The sequence below is a fragment of the Pinus tabuliformis genome, chromosome 1_1, assembly GCF_031772625.1.
Source record: "Pinus tabuliformis cultivar Carrire ecotype Pingquan chromosome 1_1, CPIR1, whole genome shotgun sequence".
Lineage (NCBI taxonomy): Eukaryota > Viridiplantae > Streptophyta > Pinopsida > Pinales > Pinaceae > Pinus > Pinus tabuliformis.
Genome location: NC_142297.1, coordinates 156,775,361 through 156,796,429, shown reverse-complemented (window position 1 = coordinate 156,796,429; position 21,069 = coordinate 156,775,361).

Sequence of the window (21,069 nt, the reverse complement as noted above, 5' to 3'; positions counted from 1 at the left end):
GGGCCTCAACTACCCAACACTCCCACCTCTTGCTTCTTTGCATTAGTTGCAGAGCTTGCAGGGAAAAGCCAATTTCCTGCATTGTTTTATCCCTATCTATGCTGAGATTGCTAAAGTTTACATGCATCTTCTTAAGCGTGACACTCCATTCATTTGGGATGACATCGCCCAAAGGTCATTCGAGAAACTCAAGACACTTCTTGTTTCTGCTCGTTTGTTGCATCCACCCAACTATCATCGTGACTATTCGCTTTATCTAGCTGCTGCTGATAGTACTATTGGTATGGTTTTGGTTCAAGACGACAAGGATGGTTTTGAGCATGTTATCTATTGCCTTAGACACAATCTTCTTGACACTGAGACTCGTTATGCTTATGTCAAGAAGCTTGCCTTGGCAACTATCCAATGCTTTCGCCATTATATTTTGTTGCATATGGCGACCGTGATTTCAGATTGCAACCCGATGACATACATTTTGTCACGTCAATTGCTCGGGGGCAAGTACTCGAAATGGATTGTTATCCTTCAAGAGTTCGATTTGGATTTTACTACTACCAAGTCTAAAAACTCACTAGTCTTCGCTGAGTTAATTTTCTCGTTACCATCTGCTTCCGATTCCTCTCTGATAGAGGACTGCATTCCAGATGACATGCTTTTCTTGATCAGTACCCTCGATCCCTGGTACAGTGAAATTATTTTCTACCTCCAGACGTCTTCCTTTTGTCCTAATTTGTCTAAGGATGCTCAGCAACGCATTCGTCACCATTCTTAGCCTTATCGTATTATTGGAGACACTTTACACCATCTCAGCGTTGATTTGTTCTCCGTCGTTGTTTGACTTTCGAGGAAGCTGAAAGAGTCTTGAATGAGTGCCACTTTGGCGCGTGTTGTGCTCATATGTTTGGTTATGCTACTACCCAAAAAATCCTTTGTGCTGCTTACTTATGGCCCTCCATTTTTAAAGACTGCATTCTGGCTGTCCGTTCCTGTCACACATGCCAAATTTACTAGCGGAAGATGTGTGCGCCACCTTCCCTTTTGCATCCTATCATTACCGTAGGCCCTTTTGATAAATGGGGCATTGATTTTATGACTTGTAACCCTCACTTGGCCGAGAGGCATGGGTATATCATCCTTGTCGTCGATTATTTTATGAAATGGGCCGAAGCGATGCTTACATTGTCTAACGATGGTAAGACAGTTACGCAGTTCCTACTCAATCATGTGATTACCGAGTTCGGAGTCCCTCAGGCTATAGTCACTGATCATGGTTTCCATTTCTGTGGTTATATGATGATGGAGTTGACAACCCAGTTAGGCTTGTGTCACGATAGTTCGACACCTTATTACCCTCAGGCCAATGGCCAAGTCAAAGTTGTCAACAAGGTGTTGGTTACTATGCTTCAGTGTACCATTGGAATGCACAAGTCCAACTGGCATTTAATGTTGTTTCATGCCCTATGGGCCTACCATACCTCAGTTAAAGATGCGACTGGCTTCACACCATTTCAATTGGTTTATGGTCTTGAAGCTACACTCCCGATTGAATGCAAAATCCCTTCTCTCAAATTAGATGTCGAATTGCTCCCGAATACTACTCTAGTGGAAGAATGCCTTCTTTATCTAGAATGGCTGGATGAGACTCGTTGGCTTGCTTCTTTAGTTTGAAGCGCAAAAGAAGAGAGTCAAGACTCACTTTGATCAAACAGTCAATCCACGTTCCTTCACGGAGGGAGATTTAGTCCTGTTGTATGATTAAGCGAATGACAAGCTGGGGGCAGGCAAATTCGAACCCATGTGGCATGGGCCCTATATCTTCAAACGAGTATTGCAAAATGGGGCTTATGAGCTAGTTGATTACGAAGGTAACCCTTTGGATAAGCCCTGGAATTGGCTTTATCTTAAGAAATACTATGCATGAGTCTTTCGTGCATTGTTGTGTACATAAGTGTGTTTTTCATTTTGTACATGTTTGTCCTGGTGTGTAAGTGTTTGCCGCTTATTGTGTCCTTTTTACTTCTTATGCAGATGTTTGTCACACCTTACATCGGTTTCGTTGATGGTGTCTATCGTAGTACCCGAAATCTTTCCTCCACGGCATGGGTTATCTATGATCCTCAAGGTGAGTTAGTGGATCTTCAAAGTGTTTGTCTAGGGTGTACCACAAACATTGTCGCTGAATATAGTGCCATCATCAAATTATTGGCTGAGGCTATTGACCTCAATATTCATGCATTGTTTGTGAATACAGACTCCCAGCTTGTTGTTCTTCAACTTAACGAGTGTTATTCTATTAGAAATCCTCAAATTTTAAGGTTGTATTTACGGGTTCGCTTACTGGAAAGGAATTTTTATTATATCACATATCGACACATTCCTAGAAGGCTAAATACGTTAATTGATGCATTGGTGAATCAAGTATTAGATTTCTGTCAATCCTGATCCTTGGGTGATTGCTCCCATCGATCAGGTCGATTCATGGGGTAAAGTTATGTTGTTGAGCCCTGCCGAGCTCAACTATGTTGAAATCATTTCAGCTTTAGTTTCATCTTCCGACTCTACTCCTTTGAGCGGATCTCTCGACACGTATGTGTAATCCCAGTGGCTTGGAGACACTATTTCTTCAGATCCGTTACAAGAGAAATTTCCTTCCAATGAAGTAATTCTTGAGGCTATGTCTTTTGAGGATCCTCCTTGGTTCGATCATCACTATCGTTCCTCATTTCTCCAAAGCCATGGGAAAATGACGGCCTGTCTAGAGAAGTTTGCTTCCTGTATTACATCTTAGCCACTTCAGATGCCTATACTAATTCATGATGTTTTTTTTAAGGGAAATATGGGGAATATTACTCAAACCATGCCCATCGACATCTCTGTTAAACCAGGGATTTTTGAAAATATTCACATTGGAGTTACTTATTCTCTAGAGGAGATCCAACTTTACACCAACCTTTTCCATGAGTTTCGTGACGTGTTTGAATGGTCATATGAGGAAATTCCCGGTATTGATCCAAGTATCGTGGTACACGAGATACCTACGTACCTTGGTGCAAAGCTAGTTCGACAATGTTTACACCCCGTGCACTTGAGAAAGGTTGTAGCCATCAAAGGAGAAGTTGAGAAACTTCTCAAGGAAAACTTTATTTATCCAATCCCACTGACAAACTGGGTACTTAACATTGTCCCTGTGACCAAAAAGTAGGGCACTATTAGGGTTTGTGTTGATTATCGTGACATCAATCGTGCATGTCTGAAAGATAACTATCCTACTCCCTTCATTGACCAGCTTATCAACGATTGTGCTGAGAGTGAGATATTATCTTTTATGGATGGATTTTCTAGTTACAACCAGATCAATATTTCACCTACTGATCAACACAAAACCACCTTCATCTGCCCATGGGGTACTTTTTCTTACAAAAAGCTCCCTTTCGGGCTGAAAAATGTCGGTGCCACTTTCCAAAGAGCAATGTCCTACGCCTTTCATGACATCCACCACATTGTTTAGCCGTATCTGGATGATCTTCTGACTCATTCAGCTAATTGTTCTAACCATTCGAACCACCTCCATGAGATTTTTCTTCGCTGTTGACATTACTGTATTTGTCTTAATCTGCATAAGTGTGTCTTTTGCATCGAATCCAATAGACTCCTTGGGTTTGTCATTTCTAAAGAGGGTATTCATCTTGAACCCCTCAAGGTTGAAGCTATACTGAATCTCCCACCTCCTACTTCTTTGCATCAGTTGCAGAGCTTGCAGGGAAAATCCAATTTCCTATGTCGTTTTATCCCTAACTACGCCGAGATTGCTAAAGGTTACACGCGTCTCCTTAAGTGTGACACTCCAATCATTTGGGAAGACATCACCCAAAGGTCATTCGAGCAACTTAAGACACTTCTTGTTTCTGCTCCTTTGTTGCATCCACCTGACTATCATCGTGACTATTCGCTTTATCTAACTGCTGCTGATAGTACTATTTGTATGGTTTTGGTTCACGAAGACGACGATGGTTTCGAGCACGTTATCTATTATCTCAGCCGCAACCTTCTCGACACTTAGACTCGTTATGCTTATGCAAGAAGCTTGCCTTGGCAATTGTCCAATGCTTTCGCCATTATATTTTGTTGCGTACGACGACCGTGATTTTAGATTGCAACCCGATGACATACACTTTGTCATGCCAATTGCTAGGGGGAAAGTATTTGAAATGGACTGTTATCCTTCAAGAGTTCAATTTGGATTTTACTACTACCAAGTCTAAAAACTCACTGGTCTTCACTGAGTTAATTTTCTCGTTACCATCTGCTTCTGAATCCTCTCAGATAGAGGACCACATTCTGGATGACACACTTTCTTGATCAGTACCCTCGATATCTGTTACGGTGACATTATTGTCTATCTCCAGACGTCTTCCTTTTGTCCTGACTTGTCTAAGGATGCTCGACGATGCATTTGTCACCATTCTTAGCCTTATCGTATTGTTGGAGACACTTTATACTGTCTCGGCGTTGATTCTGTTCTCCGTGGTTGTCTAACTTTCAAGGAAGCTGAAAGAGTCTTGAATGACTGCCACTCTGGCACGTGTGCTGGTCATATGTTTGGTTATGCTACTGCCCAAAAAATCCTTCGTGCTGGTTACTTTTGGCCCTCCATTTTTAAAGACTGCATTCTAGCTGTCTGTTCCTACCACGCGTGCCAAATTTACCAGTGGAAGATGCATGCACCACCTTCCCTTTTGCATCCTGTCATTACCGTAGGCCCTTTTTCTAAATGGGGCATTGATTTTATGACCTATAACCCTCACTCGGCTGGGGTCCATGGGTATATCATTGTTGTCGTTGATTATTTTATGAAATGGTCCAAAGTGATGCCTAGGCCCTACATTGTCTAACATTGGTAAGACAACTGTGCAGTTCCTATTCAATCATGTGATTACCCGGTTCGAAGTCCCTCAGGCTATAGTCACTTACCATGGTTCCCATTTCCATGGTTATATGCTGACTGAGTTGATAACCCAGTTAGGCTTGCGTCACGATAGTTCGACACCTTATTACCCTCAATCCAATGGCCAAGTCAAAGTTGTCAATAAGATGTTGGTTACTATGCTTCAACGTACCATTGGAATGCACAAGTCCAACTGGAATTTAATGTTGTTTTCCACCCTATGGGCCTACCGTACCTCAGTTAGAGATGCGACTGGATTCACACCATTTCAATTGGTTTATGGTCTTGAAGCTACACTCCCGATTGAATGAGAAATCCTTTCTCTCAAATTAGCTGTCAAATTGCTCCCAAATACTACTCCGGTGGAAGAATGCCTTCTTTATATAGAACAGTTGGACGAGACTCGTCAGCTTGCTTCTTTAATTATTGAAGCACAAAAGAAGAGAGTCAAGACTCACTTTGATCAAACAGTCAATCCACGTTCCTTCAGGGAGGGAGATTTAGTCCTGCTGTATGATCAAGCTAATGACAAGCTGGGGGCAGGAAAATTCAAACCCATGTGGCATGGACCCTATATCATCAAATGAGTATTACAAAAAGGGGCTTATGAGCTAGTTGATTATGAAGGTAACCCTTTGGATAAGCCTTGGAATGGGCTTTATCTTAAGAAATACTATGCATGAGCCTTTCGTGCATTGCTGTGTACATAAGTGTGTTTTTCATTTTGTACATGTTTGGCTTGGTGTGTAAGTGATTGCCGCTTATTGTGTCTTTTTTACTCCTTATGTAGATGTCTGTCGCACCTTTAATCGGTTTCGCTGATGGTGCCTGTCGCAGTACCCTGAATCTTTCCTCCGTGGCATGGGTTATCTACGATCCTCACGGTGAGTTAGTGGATCTTCAAGGTGTTTGTCTGGGGTGTACCACAAACAATGTCGATGAATATGGAACCATCATCAAATTATTGGCTGAGGCTGTTTGAACTCAATATTCATGCATTGATTGTGAATCTAGACTCCCAGCTTGCTGTTCTTCAACTTAATGGGTGTTATTTTGTCAGAAATCCTCAAATTTTAAGGTTGTATTTACATGTTTTCTTACTGGAAAGGAATTTTGATTATATCACATATTGACACATTCCTAGAAGGATAAATACATTAACTGATGCATTGGCAAATCAAGTATTAGATAGACATTTGTGCAATTTATAAAAAACATAAGCAAGCATTCAAACACAATAAGTAGATGCAGTAAAACATAGACAGATGTATATCGTGTGTTGCACTCCATGGCGCTTATAATATATATATATATCTATATATATATATATATATATAGATATATATATATATATCTATCTATATCTATATATATATATATATATATATATATATATATATATATATATATATATATATAGATATATATGTCCAAAAAATATGTGTGTTCAGTTACATCGTGAGACACATGTCTCTCAAAACTCTACAGAAGAGAAACCTAGATGTCTACTATGCGTTATGCTCTCTATAGCAGACTACTGCTCCGACCACATGTCGAAGTAGCCAATTGTTAAGATTAGGTATGTTCTATGCTAGAGCAATTTATTTAAATTTTCACAGTTAGAAATCACATCAGCATTACGATAAACTGCAGATAGAACATAAATATAAAACGCAGAAGACAAGCCAGGGACAAACCCCACAATGTGTGGGGAAACCCTTTGATCAAATCTTCTTTTATCTTCAAATTTCAGCAGAGAAAGAGAGAGATAATACAAATACATAAAACTGAGATTTTATGACAGCAGTAGAAGGCACTTCATTATGACAGTCTTCAATCATGCTTAAGCATATCTTGATGCAGCATTCCTCCAATTGCTAGTTGCTCCAACAATTCTGGTTGCAGCCCCAAACTCCCTTGACTGTGATGAATGGCTGATCTGAACAATCTCCAAACAGTCCTAAGACAGCATCCCCAAGGTAACCATTGCTATGGTGCTATGGCCTGTGGCCTAGCACATTGCAACACGGAAGAGAATGTCTTCAAAACATCAACGCAACAACACTTGCAATCATCCTAACTGTGTATAAATACTGATTTATGGAGCAGACTGTGATACTGCTCCCTCTCATTGCATCGAGATTGTGATGGTCAATGAGATTAGGACTGTGGCTTTACTTTCACCAATATTGTAACCAGGAAGGAGCACAAGCACAAACACACACACACACACACACACACACACACACACACATATATATACTGAGACTATTAGCAGAGCTGTTGTGATATCACTGATATACATATCAAGATTGCAAGGAGGCAGATCCATATACTGTGAGACTAACTGTGCCAATACGGTAAGACTCCATTCACAGAAATGCTGAGATTGACATCACAAGAATTGTGACTATGCCGAGAATGAATCTAGCCCAGAATGCATATTAATACAACGTCCTCATCCGAAGTCTTTTCTACTCCATCCATCCAAGATCTATCTTGACTGCACCTTTAATTTACAGGTATGCTGAGAATGATACTAGCACAGAATTCCTTGCGTCCTCTTGTCATGCGTTCCTTAGATCTGAGATCATACGTATTGCCATGACTCGACTTCCCAGCGTATCAGCATATCATGATCTGCGTGGTATATTTGACTGCCCAGCGTAGCGTGGTATATCTGTATTGATCTGCGTGGAGGTTTCATGACCCAACGTTCTGCCTGCGTGTTAGGTCTTTGATAATGCGTATATATATGTGATTCCATATTCATATGACTGCGTATAACCATTCCTCATATGACTGCGTATAACGTGGTTCCATATTGCGTGGTTCCGTATAACATGATTCCAAATTCATATGACTGCGTATAACCATTCCTCATATGACTGCGTATAACCATTCCTTATATGACTGCGTATAATGTGGTTCCATATTGCGTGGTTCCATATAACATGATTCCAAATTCATATGACTGCGTATAACCATTCCTCATATGACTGCATATAACCATTCCTCATAAGACTGCGTATAACCATTCCTCATATGACTGCGTATAACCATTCCTTACTGCGGCTAGGGTTTGACTGTGTTAGGATTACAGTAGCGAGCGTATATGAGCTTCTTCATGACTGCGTGTAACAGGTTTCATAATGTGTGTTAGGATGGCTCCCTGTCTCCTTTGCATGAACAAGATTATGTTGTAGAAGCGTTCAGGAAGCCTTCTTGCATAGATGAGGGCTGCTGATTGACCTGCAGTTAGGGTGTGGCTAGATCAGCCCCTAGGACAGCGTAATCTCCTCTAGATCTCTCTGTCCACAAAACCCAAACAAGTGGAGAAGAGAGATCGCATGAAGAGTGTGTGTAATGACTTAAAGTCTTCTCTTATTTATACTAAAAATGAGGATGATGAATAGACACGTCGGTTGGGCTTCTAGAGCCTACATAAGTGCTGGTCGGCTTGATAATAATTACATAAACAAAATAAATTCATATCTCCATAAATACTTATCGGAATCGGATGATCTTTGGATCAATCCTACACCTCTCGACGAGAGGGATCCAATAAAAATATCAGCTGCCAGAAATAAGCCAACCCACATGGAGTTTGGCCCTAGTTGCCAATTTAACACCAATGTATCCTGTTCACACACTTGTGGTGTGTCGCTGGTATTTCCTGGGAATCTCCTCGAACCCTCTGTAGTCTGGGATCCCCTCGGTCAAGCCCTCTAGGTTTCAGGCTATTTCCTCCTCAACTGATCCGAATTGGATCCTAGAACGCTCTCTACGTTTTCATGAACTCTTAAAAAATCATGCCAAAGTTTCAAAGTCTTATAAAGATAAAGCTTATCAGAGATATCCTCGAAACATTTGCAATTTGTGAACAGCGTGGAGTGACAAGGACCCTCGGTCAAGCGTGCAAACCATCGGCCCATGGTAATGCGTGCTGCCACAAATTAGCAAAACCAGAGGTCAATTTAAGAAACGCGGGTAGTTTATGATATGAAATTAGTGATAAGTCACTAATCGCATATCGCAGGGCAAACCCTTCAAAGAAGGAAAAGCCCTGAGCACCTGGACCCAAAAAGTTATAAAATGCAACAGATATCGCACCGATTCCATCAGAAATGAGGTCCCACAAAATCCGGCAGAATATTGGAAGGGCTTCGAATGGTAAGAGGTTTCAACCGAGTCCCGCCCGATGCCACACGAGGGGTGCCACGCATCCAGCGGAAGAGAGAGAAAATTGCTCACATCAGATGGGTAAATGTCATGTTACTTACCTGCCCGATATGAACGATGACCGTAGGATCTAGAGGCTCCAGATCAACGATTAAGATGCATTCTGATGGATGACTGGATTCGACAGGGTCAACAGGCAGAGTTGTATAAGATTTGGAGTCTAAGGTGGATGATGCGTTGGCAGAAGGTCGTGTTTTGCGAGCATTCTTGGAGTTAATAGATTAAACGATCGTTTTGAAAATGTCCAAGAGAACTGACACTCAGTTCGTTATGAAATAGGTGGCCACCTCCCTGTGAGGCATTATACATTGATGATTATGTAGAACAGAGTGATTCAGACAGACAAAGGTAGGGGAACTGGAAAGCCAAGAAGTAGAAACGAATAGTCAAAAAGCAGATTGGCTTTAAAGCCACGAACTGACAGAGAGATGAGGAAAGTTAAGAAATCTAAGAGTAGAGAGCAGACAGAAGAAGCCGAGCTGACCTGCAGAAGCAAAGGCAGCATTAAGCCAGAGTTAAGACAGAGCCAGAGAGAGTCAGAGATTCTGTGTACTCCAAAAAGAGCTTGAGAGGTTCAAGCGAACTCCTTTGTATATTCCTGTCATGTATGAGTCTCACATTGGGCTCATACTACTATGACCGATAGAGGTCGAGAGTTAGTAAGGAGAGTCTGTGTACTCTAGAGACTTGGGGGATCTAAGTACAGTCTTACTGATTTATATCTGTTGTGCGAGACTCAAATTAAGCTCACTCTTGTAAAAACTCTGCTTTGAAAACATAATAGAGATGCCACCACTAAAGGCTGGACCAGGAGACATAGCCCATGAGTATTGGGTGAACTCCTTATTAAACTTGTTATGTTTATATGTGTTGCCTGTTGTGTTTTCTTTAACTGCTTCATTGCCTGTGTATTTTGCAATCTTATCAATCTGTTGCACAAAATAACATAGGCATATCCATGCACATGAGTCTATAATACCTTATTCTTTGTCTTAGATCAATTTCATATCATCAGCATATCCACCCGGAGGTGGTAAGTCAATCTCTAGAGCAGCCCTCTAGGCAGTAGGAGTGAGACCTACTGGTCTCTCAGGACAAACATCTACAAAGAATTGAACATAATCATTAGGGCATGTATATTTGAAATCCAAAAACAACAAAAAATTACAAACGATTGTCAGTCAAGCTGAGTATTTTACCTCTTTGATCCCACTATTCACCCGGTGGAAGCAGCATGTCTGGATCTCCCCTGAAATCCATCCCAACGTATGGCCAATCCTCGACTACGACTTGTTGGCAGTTCATACACTCAAAAAATTCTAGACCACATGATGTAGGTTGGCCACTGCCTCCTCACGGCATCACGAGCGCCCAACGCGTTATCCATGTCTGCCATGGCCCTGGCCATCCCAACATCACGTCTTGTCTCTACAAGATCGGTACTCTCCAGCATGAGTGATATCAAGATGGAGCCATATCTGAACTGTTTTACCTCACCTTGATGGCACTTGGTCAGTTTTCTCTTCATGTTGAGAGACATCGCATCTACCGAGTTAAACATAGTAGGGTTAAAGCAGTCTTGGCCTAACCGTAACTGAGTTTTGGTCACCTTGTGTTGGGCTTGGGAGCCAGCTACTCTGGTTATGTTAATAGTAGTACCCGTAATGACAAATCATTAACAGTGATAATTTGCAGCTTGCCACTTGTTGATGATTTTCGTGCCCCTGGGGGGCATAGTCATGCAATAAGGGTGTCCATCGAGTCTCCAGTGACCCAAGTTCCCACCATGCAGGGCATCTCTCCTCTCCTTGACAACCCAGTCAAGAAATAGATGTTTGTGGCATCAACTTCTATTTCCTACCCATGGATGATGAACTTGCCTTCATTTGGATTCCATGCTCGGATTAGGTACTCTAGGAGATCCAACTGTGCTCTTAGCAGTGGTGTTAGGAAGAACTTCAGTAACCCACAGTTCCACAAGATATTCAGACACTGAGGATCTGCCATTCCCATCTCATCATCATGGTCATGGGTATGTTCTTGTCATACAAATGCCATTGTTTATCCCTGCATGCATAAACATCCCATTGTTAAAAGCCATCCAACCTCTTTCATCGTTCAAAATTGATTATAAATGAAGCTTTTTGGGTTCCGGTGCTCGTCGCAATTGTTCCTAAAATAGCTGCGATGGGCTGATTTGCATAGTTCACAAATTCTCGGGTCATCGTAGGTGTACATCACTTTCCTGCGATGATCCCATTTTTTTCCATTGCAAATTCCTCGGTCATCAAAACCCTGATGGAGAAACTTGCGACGACAGAGTAAACTTTTTTTTTCCCAAAAAACCCCTTTAAATACTAGTCTAAAACATGAAATTTCATTTAATTTTGGTGGAAAAACAAAGATAGCGATAGGTTTATTGAGCGCTATATATGAATTATATACTCGAGAAGTACCGAAAAAACCCTTTCCGAATTGACTTTAACCTCTTTTCTGACTCTTGAAACGTGAAAAGATTGCCGAGCCCTTGTCATTTCAAACTCGTTAATGGTTACGAAATGTCGTGTCCCCAGTAAGTTTTTTACGTTTTTGGGCTGGAGGCACTATTTATGGAAAGTAGTCCTTGACTGAAATGGTCAAGCAGTTCTCTCGAGTATCATTTTCTACCTTTTCAGGCTTGAGAGACATAAACATACGAAAAGGGCCTCTTTGGAGTTTTCTTTTCCGTGTCTTTTTCAAACTCTCTAAACATGAATAAGACTCTGAGTTTTACCTATGTCAAACTCATTAAACCTTGACGACATTGGACTCGTTGCCATGGTGAGACCCGAGCTTCTCCTCCCTAGGGCTCATCAAAATTTAACTAGGTTGGATTTGTCCGAAGGACAAACTTATATTGCAAGTATATGCTATCCCCTTCAAGCCTGTGTTTCAAAAATACCTATGGTAGCTTCTCACTCTTTAACATCGAGACCTTTGTTCCTTCTTGCCGGGTTTGGGATATCCTCACTTCGTCATTGGCCTTCTGGGATTTGGGTTCTTCATTTTTCCTCATTCCATTCGATCCCTGTTGTCTTCGCATGACCTTCGATCCCTTGGTACCAAAATGCTGCCACATTCCAGAGTCATGTCGCCGATATGTTCAAGAGCTTAATCCTTCTGTAGTTTGCACCCTCACATCCTCCTCTGATTCTCTATTTCATACATCTACATATTGTTCCTTTGTCTTGTGTTGTTGATGTGGAAAACATTATGGCCCTCCTGCAACGGATCACTTCCTATCGACATCAACTCATTATCCAGGAAGTTGATCTAGAGACTCTTTTCCAGTACCTTGGAGCTTTCATGCCTCAATGGCAAGTTCTTCACATTTGACAATAGACTTGCATCATTGGTCTTCGATCGGGTGATTTCACAAGTGTTTGACTCCAAATCATTCTTCACACTTTGTGGATTGTACTAGCAGTACCTTGAGAACCATTGACATTACTGGTGGTCTATCTTGCACTTCTTAATGGTTCACATCATTGGCCAATAATCAAGTGATTTTCTAGTATGCTCGACTTCAACACATTTATTCGCATATTAGAAATTGTACGATGGACAGGTCAGAATTCAGGACCCTGGGCTCAGATCACACAAGTCCAGGTTACGTGGATTATTTATACATGACTCTTTTGATTGGATGGTTGTGACCATACCTGAGTATTTCTGGATGGCTGTGACCATACCTATGTTTTTATATGGTCTTTTCGACTAGATGGCTGTGTCCATACCACAAACCAATTCTATTTGTCTTTTGGATGGTTGCGCCCATACCTCGACTACATGCATTTCTTTCACTATCAGAGATATCAGTTGTACTTGCCTCTACAGGTTCTCCGTGATGGTGTTCCAGTTCAGTTATGGTTTCGTAAAGCATTTCACCCCTCCCACTCTCTTAGCCTTCATGCTTTAGGGGGAATCTATTACACAGTATTTTGTCACTGACCCCGCATACCCTGATCCTGGGTAGAGTCGGTCCTCGAATGGCATCTATTCTGTGTCATACATAAAAATATGTGTCCACATCTTCCACACCACTCAAGAAGATTGACCATGCTCATTAATCCTAAATATAAACCTTTTTACCTATGTTTCAAGATCATCATAGGACATTAGTACCCTATCTACGACAATGGACCAAAGTGAATGAGAACCTCGCGACACCATCGCAAGAGTACATCTATTCTCTACGATGGTCAGATTTTAGGGATCATTGCAAGTCATCAGTATCATGCTTGTGAAAATAGCCAAAAATGCACTAACGCCTTGCGACATCATCTCTGAGTCTTAGTGTTTGACCTATGACGACCCAAATATGGTGAATTAGTTCAAACATAATGCTTTTGGGTGGTTCTGGAGTTGGTTGTTGGGTCAAGGAAGTTCACCTCTCCCCATTTGAGATGGTGGTTCCGCCTTTTGAGTAACCTCCCTTGAAGATAAGCTTCCTCTCCCCTCATTTATGGAGGCTCCTCTTCTTATAAAATCATCCTCCATGACTATGATCAGCTAGTTCAGAGTTCTGAAAGTGCTAGTTGAGCTTTTGGTATACTAGTTTTTAGCTTGTTGGATTGATAGCTTGCAGTTTGGATTGTCTTTCATGTTGTGAGAGTGTAGATGGTTTTGTAAGAAGGAAGCCTTAGTTTCATACTTGTGCTTTTGGGTGAGAGAGAGAGACATCAGTCTTTCTGGGATACCTTTGAGAGTGAATGCTTATGGAGACACACTGATCGGACCCTTCAAGGAAGCTTGCAACGTCAAGGCGTGGTTGTAAGCTTTACTATTGTTCATATTAATAAAATAAATGGTTATTTCCTATATCATGTATGAAATGTATGTTGATATCTTATGGTTCCTTGACTCTATAAGTAGATAGTTTGTTGTTGTGCTCTATTATGTGTTTTGTCGTTTTCTTATGTTGTTTCAAGTGCATCATTCCTTAAGGAGAAGAAAGCGGTAGCTAAAGCGGCATGATGAAGACTTCATCGAACACCGATTTAAGGTAGGTCTCTTCAACGAGAACTATTTAAGGAATTAGCTATTGTCTTTGTTTTTTTGTGACTAGATCCACTCTAGGGCTAGAGGGGTTGCCTCTGTCCGCATAGGGAACTTACCTGCATCACAATCATGCAACCTCACTATTAGTGTAGGGAAATCCTTCATCTCATGATCAAACTGGGTACAATATAAACATGATGCTCTTTGTTATCACTCAGAACTCTCCCAAGGTTAAAGAAAGAAATTTCCAAGGTAACCACAAACCAATCTTTTAGACTTAGGTTCTAGCCAACCTAAGTCCAGAGAGGGCTCTCTATTTATAATTTAGCTTTGTTTAGATATGATATTAGGCTAGTTCTTAGTGCTTAAGGAATTTGTTTTGATTGTTTGGTGGAATTAAGAAAACAGATGGGTAGAGTAGGTATTCAGGCCATTTGGCTATGGATTCAAGTAGAAAGGTTTAACAAGATTTGATTAATCACTGAGGTAGGAGTTCACAACGCAAGTTAGCACAGCAAGGACAAATCTGCAGGTTGAAAATGGATGGAAAGTCCTAACCATGGCCAAGGGCAATGAAGAATACTTAATCGGGATTGGGATGAAGAAAGGAAAGATGGCTAGTAGCAAAGGGCAATGAATAATCCTGTACTATGGGCCAAAGGGGGAATAAACTACGAAAGTAAGGAGACACTTAAGAATCTCCAGACCAAGGTAGTTTAGAAGAAAACATAAATAAAGCAAATAGTTAAAACATAGAGCACTTAAGCTAATTCTGATGATATCATTCCTTGTTTGCCTTTAAGATTTCATAAGAAAACACACATGATTTTCATAAGGAGAAAACGATATTCAAACTTAGAGAAAGAGTACTTATTTGTTTCCCACAGTGCACATGAATCGAGTGAAATGTCCTTAGCTTTATTTAATCCAATAAACCAGTCCAGCCTTGATTAAAATATCTCCTTTAGCTCCAAAAAAAATTTCTACGGAAATGATTTTTAATCCACCCAAAATACTACAAATGAATAAGTATTTATACAAATTCTAAACTGAAATATCTTGAAAGAATATCAAGATTGGTTTTACAAATATCTCAAACTGTTTTACATTAATAGAACTTAAATAAAGGACACTCAAAACTAATGAATCTATTTGGCACTATATTTATGGATAGAGGATGAAAAATAAGAGAAATTCTAATTTGATAGCAACTCTTAAGTGATGATGAGGCATCCCAGTCACTAACTGCATCCTTTCTTTGTACATTCTGCTCTAGCAATTCTGCAAACTTAGGGTCCAATGATATGCTTTTATATCTCAATTTGAGATAGATATGTAAAATTGAAAGAGGTTATTGTAGATAAATATGTTATTGAGATAAACCTCTCTCAATTGCCCCAAATTCAGCTCCATATGTTCACAATATTCTCTTCAAAAAGATGTCAAAAATAGGACTTTGCACAAACTGAAACATAGCCTATGACGAGATGCACTTATCTCCCTTTTGGTAATACCTTTGTAAAACGTGAGATAGGTTTTTGTCGACTAGCCTTTTAGGAACAAAAACCTCCTCCAGTTTCAAAAACTACTTCTTGGATTGACCATAATAGTTTCTGCAAAACTATGACTTAAACAGGAAATTTTTGAAGAATGTACCATTTCTACTCTGATTTCATCTTTTAATCTCAAATTTCTTTTAATTGTTTTTCACTTTTACTTTGGATTAAATTCATTGTTTCAGGTGAAAGTGTTTTCATCTCTGTTTAACCCTTACTGCATCCAAGTTTACTTTTACTGTTTTTTCATCTATCTTCACTTTGACATGAATCTATATGTTATGCTTTGTAACTGTCTTCCCTGCTGTTTATCTTCATGCTAGCTGATTTACTTGATTTGGTCTTCAATCTGATACTCTTTAACCCTGATACACTTTGACTGTTCTTTATTGTGTCCTTTTACCTTCACTGCATATTTTATTGTTCACTGTGTATTTTAATCAGTAATTTCTTTTGTTCTTGTTTATATCAACATCAGGTAGTGGATATAGGTTAAGTCCATGCTTATTGTATTCATCTACCTTGTAACTGTATTCTCTGTCTAGTTGCTATGTTCTGACTGTCAATGGTCTGTGTAGTTGTCCTCTTTTCTGTTTCCTTGTACAATTGTGTTCATCCTCTGAGCACAAGTTTTGAATAAGGTTTTCTATTGATTCCTGGAATAAATCAGTTCTGTAATTAGTATCAGAACTGTTTATCCAAGCTCTGATCTTAGTTTGATAACCTAAAAAAAATCAATATTATTTAAGAGAATATAAGTCTTCATGAAGGGCGCTTGATGGCTCTCTCGCACAGGGATGATTGGGAAAGGGGTCACAATGGAGTTTTGGACTGAAAACAAATGGTGAAATTGTGTGGTAGAGGTTCAGGGAGGCGCTGGAAGGTTTCATAGGTTTACACAGTCAAACGAGCGAAAACTATAAAAAAAATAGGTTTTCACTTTATAAGGTTTAGCGGGAAGAATTTCAAAATATGGCGCGAAAGTCAATTAAATGAACGGACGGGCAGTTTATCGAAATGGAGGGGAAGCGATATTGAAAGGGCCATCACACTGCTTATGAGTCGTGGGCGGTTTGGAGGGGACGTCGCCCGATGCCATTCATCGGGCGCCACCAAGCGATGGGGTGAACAGTGAAAACACTCACATCGGGTAGGTAACATTCAACATCGGAGGCCGCCTGATATGAGTGTCAGCCATCGGACCTGAAGGGGTCAGATCGTACAGTGGTCGAGGGTGTGATTTGATCGGGGAGTTAATGGAGGGGCCTGACAGGATAGCAACTGCAGTTTAAGGAAACTTAATGATGTCAGGGAAGATTTGATTGGTGGAACATGTTATTAATTAATTACTGTTTGATTAATTAACCCCTTTTTGTTTGGTGGAGGGTTATGGCTCTTAGCTAGTCATTGATCGGCTAATTAATCCATTTAATTAATTTACTAAGGTTTATATTTCAAACCTCGGGTGGGATATTATCATATGGGATTTAATAAATATATAGGAAAGGGGTTTATTTTAGGGAGTTAAATAAATATAGTGAATATTAAAGTTAATATGAAATGAAAGGGGAAAAGTGGGTTTTTGCGCTAAGTATAATGTGTTGAATATTTATTTACACAATTTGTACCTACACATTATAACTTAGGCTAAATGCCTTTTTGTGGAAAAAAGGGGTTTTATGTAGGGTTAATTATTTTCCCTAGGCAAATGGTGATTTCACCTTAGGAAAAGGGATTTTTAGATGAAATGAATGAATTATGAAGGGGGTGAATGTTGGTAAGGGGGTTTCAGTACTTGGATCCTATAAGTTATTAGGCCGAGGGTCCAGTCCCTCCAGAAGTTAGAGAAATTCTCTGAGCCCCTTTAACTTAAGGTTTTAGGTACTTTTGCCTTTACTTGTGGGAAATTAGTAAATTGAGGGTGAAATGAATGGGGAAATTAACCATTTGACTTTTTGTAACTACTCAATTATCATCCATGCTTTAGTAACTTGATGATGAAGCATATGATATGATTTTTAACTAACCATTCATCATAATTCTGCAACCATTCAACTACTTACCCATCTACTCATCCTACCATTTTTTCTACTCTTTATTAGGGTGCACTTAAGCTGGCAAACCCTTATCAAAACTTTTTCTTTTCTGTTACAATAGAAATCTATATAAATCTATCCTTATTACATCCTAGAGCTTAGATTAAATAGTTGAGCTCATTTTATTCACTCTACCTATCTACTTATCTGCCAAGATTACATTGTTTGATCAGATATTTATTCTTTATCTATCAACACGAAATTCAAAACATGAACTAGCCAAGTTTGGACACTTTGATTGTCATGGATTTTGGCATAAAGTACAAAGTGCACACAATCTTTTATTTTACATCTAAGGTAACTAGGAGTGGCATTTGGACTTGCTCACTTTCATGGTCTTTTTCTTGGGGTTCATTTTTTCATTTTTTTCGGACATTTTTTATTCTTTTTGCTCTTTGATTTTTCTTTTAAGGCATACTCTCTTTACATTTTTTAATCTTTTGAATATGGAAAGCATTTGTAGAAAAGCAAAGGTATGTACATATTACAGGTTTTATCTCAGCCATTCAAAAATTATGACTCCTATTGGTATAGGAACCTAACAGTGGCTCCACTTGGGGATGGCATTTCCTTGTGAAATGTCAAAACATCGTCGACTAGTAGCCTGACCCATTGGGCCAATCCCACACATGTATATGCTCTACTATATAATCTTTGTGACAAAAAATTTTGAACTGAAAACACATCCTTTTCTGCAAACTGAAATCTGATCTAACATAAACTTGCTACTGAAAACTGAATTTATTCAAACTAAAATCCTACTCACTTACTATAATCAACTTTCTGACTGCTGGTTAGGTAAAATGAAACAGCCAATGCAACCATCCAAGCATTATGTATATTGGTGACCTTTGTTGCTTGTGCTTGTTGGTGGTTAAAATTGAGATCCTGAAATCAAATATAACCTTTTCAACCTTTGAGAAGATAAGGAAATTCCTCATTTCCTTTATTGACTCTAGAAGCTGTACAAAAGGATCTTGTAAAATATATACACTATTATTGGATTGATTCAAACAACTGTACATCTGTTGTGTATGGCCTGCATGCCATGAAACTAAAATAATACCTTCATCTTTATCACCTTGCATGTTTTCAAATGAGCTTAGTGATGATGTTTCTTCTGAAAATGGTAAGAAAACTAGTTTCCTAGCCAAGTCTGTATCAATACCTTTTTCAAAGTCATAGTTAGCTAATGGAGAAGGAATTTGACTACAAATTCCATCCAACACATTAGCTATTGGATCATGAAAGACTTGAAGAGAATGTTTCCATCTATTTTCCATTGGTTCCAATGAAACTGCATGATTTTCTAAAAACTGCTCATCCTTTTTTATAGATAGATTATGCAAATTTCCTTTCAAAAACTGAATTGCCTTAGAACAGAATGTTAGGGAATTATCTTGGATCATTTGATCATATGTTCCAGCTTCCAAGTCTTCTTTTGCAACCTGACATTCAATGGCATTTTGGGGCTACAAATCTAGATATGAGAAGTCTTGAACAAGGATTTTATTGCCTTATAGATGGTTAATATCAAAACATGCTGACATTTGATTTCTGATTGCATGAAAGGTATCTCTGATAAATTGAAATGAAGCAAAACATAATGGTAAAGTTACCTCACTGATTTCAAATTTTTTTGCACTTTCCTCCTCATTCTCATAGCTGAAATGAACAAGCTGATCACTCTTTTCAAGCTGCTGAACCTGCACTTCCTTATTCCTCAAATTAGGTTCTGATTCCTATGCAAGGTTAATTTGGATTTGAGGAACATAATCATTATTAGAGTGATCAAGATTAGGCACATCATCATAAGAAGCAATGTCACCAAATTTACATATTAAATCAGCAAATTTCCTCTTGACGTATGGTTCTATAACTCTATCTTCATATTTATGGTAGTTGGAATTAACAGGAATTTGTTCATGGCTGTCAACCTCTTCTTTTTGTGAAACAAATGTGTCATGGTGATTTTGAACAAAAAGTTCATCTTTCATGGTGATCTTCTGTATCCTCTCCTCTATCTTCTTTACCAAAATGTCAAGTTTTACCTCTGCTTTTTCTTTCAACTTTTCTCTTCTAATTTGCATATTAACTTCTACATCTACTACCATGTTCTGCATCTGTTCCAATGTTGAGGGGTTTCTTTCTCTTAATTGAAATTCTAGCTCTAGATCAAATTCTCTTGGGTAATGCAAAAGAGTTGAACCAGGGGGAGGTCTTATATTTGATGGCATTGAATAATAGATTTGATTAAATCTATCTGAAAATTGTTGTATTGTTTCATCTAGATGTATTTTTAACTGATTATATTCTTCTATGATCACAAATAGATTAACTTTGATTATCCATTTATCAAGGAAGAATTTGAGAAACTGTTGGAGATTTGAGATGCTTGCCTCAAGCAGGATTTTGGACCAACTCTTGACTTTGCCTTGCAAAGAAAGAGCAAAAAGCCTAATACTGACATCCTCTTCATCTACTTCAAATAAGTTAAGATAATCCTCAAAAGCTTGAATATGTTTTTGGGCAGTGATACCATTCTCTCCTTCAAACCTAGGGAGGTGCTTGTGATAATTGTCAGGGAAGGCATGCAGTGTAGCAGGTAACATGAGGGGCTTATATCTATCAGGAACTTTACAAGGTATAGGAACATGTACAGGGATTGTATGATTAGTCTTGATTGTTTCAGATTCTATGATTGGAATGTGATCTTCATTACATTCAAGTTAAAAGCCTGATCTTTTCACATAGTTCTTTCAGGTTCATTTCTCTAGTGGAGTCTTCATTGTAGAATTGATTTGGAGTTGCCAGGTGGATGATTTTAACTTTTGTGTGTTTGATCACTGTCCATCATCATAGATCAGATCTAAACGTGTAAAACATTTCTAAAGAAAATGTTAGTTCTCCCCAGTATGGTCGCCACTATGTTATCACTCAAAACTTTCTGAAGGTTAAATAAAGAAATTTGCAAGATAACCACAAACCAATCTTTTAGACTCAGGTTCTAGCCAACCTAAGTCCAGAGAGGGCTCTCTCTTTACAATTTAGCTTTGTTTAGATATGATATTAGGCTAGTTCTTAATGCTTAAGGAATTTGTTTTGATTGTTTGGTGGAATTAGATAATAGATGGGCAGAGTAGGTATCCAGGTCATTGGGCTATGGAGTCAAGTAGAAAGGTTTAACATG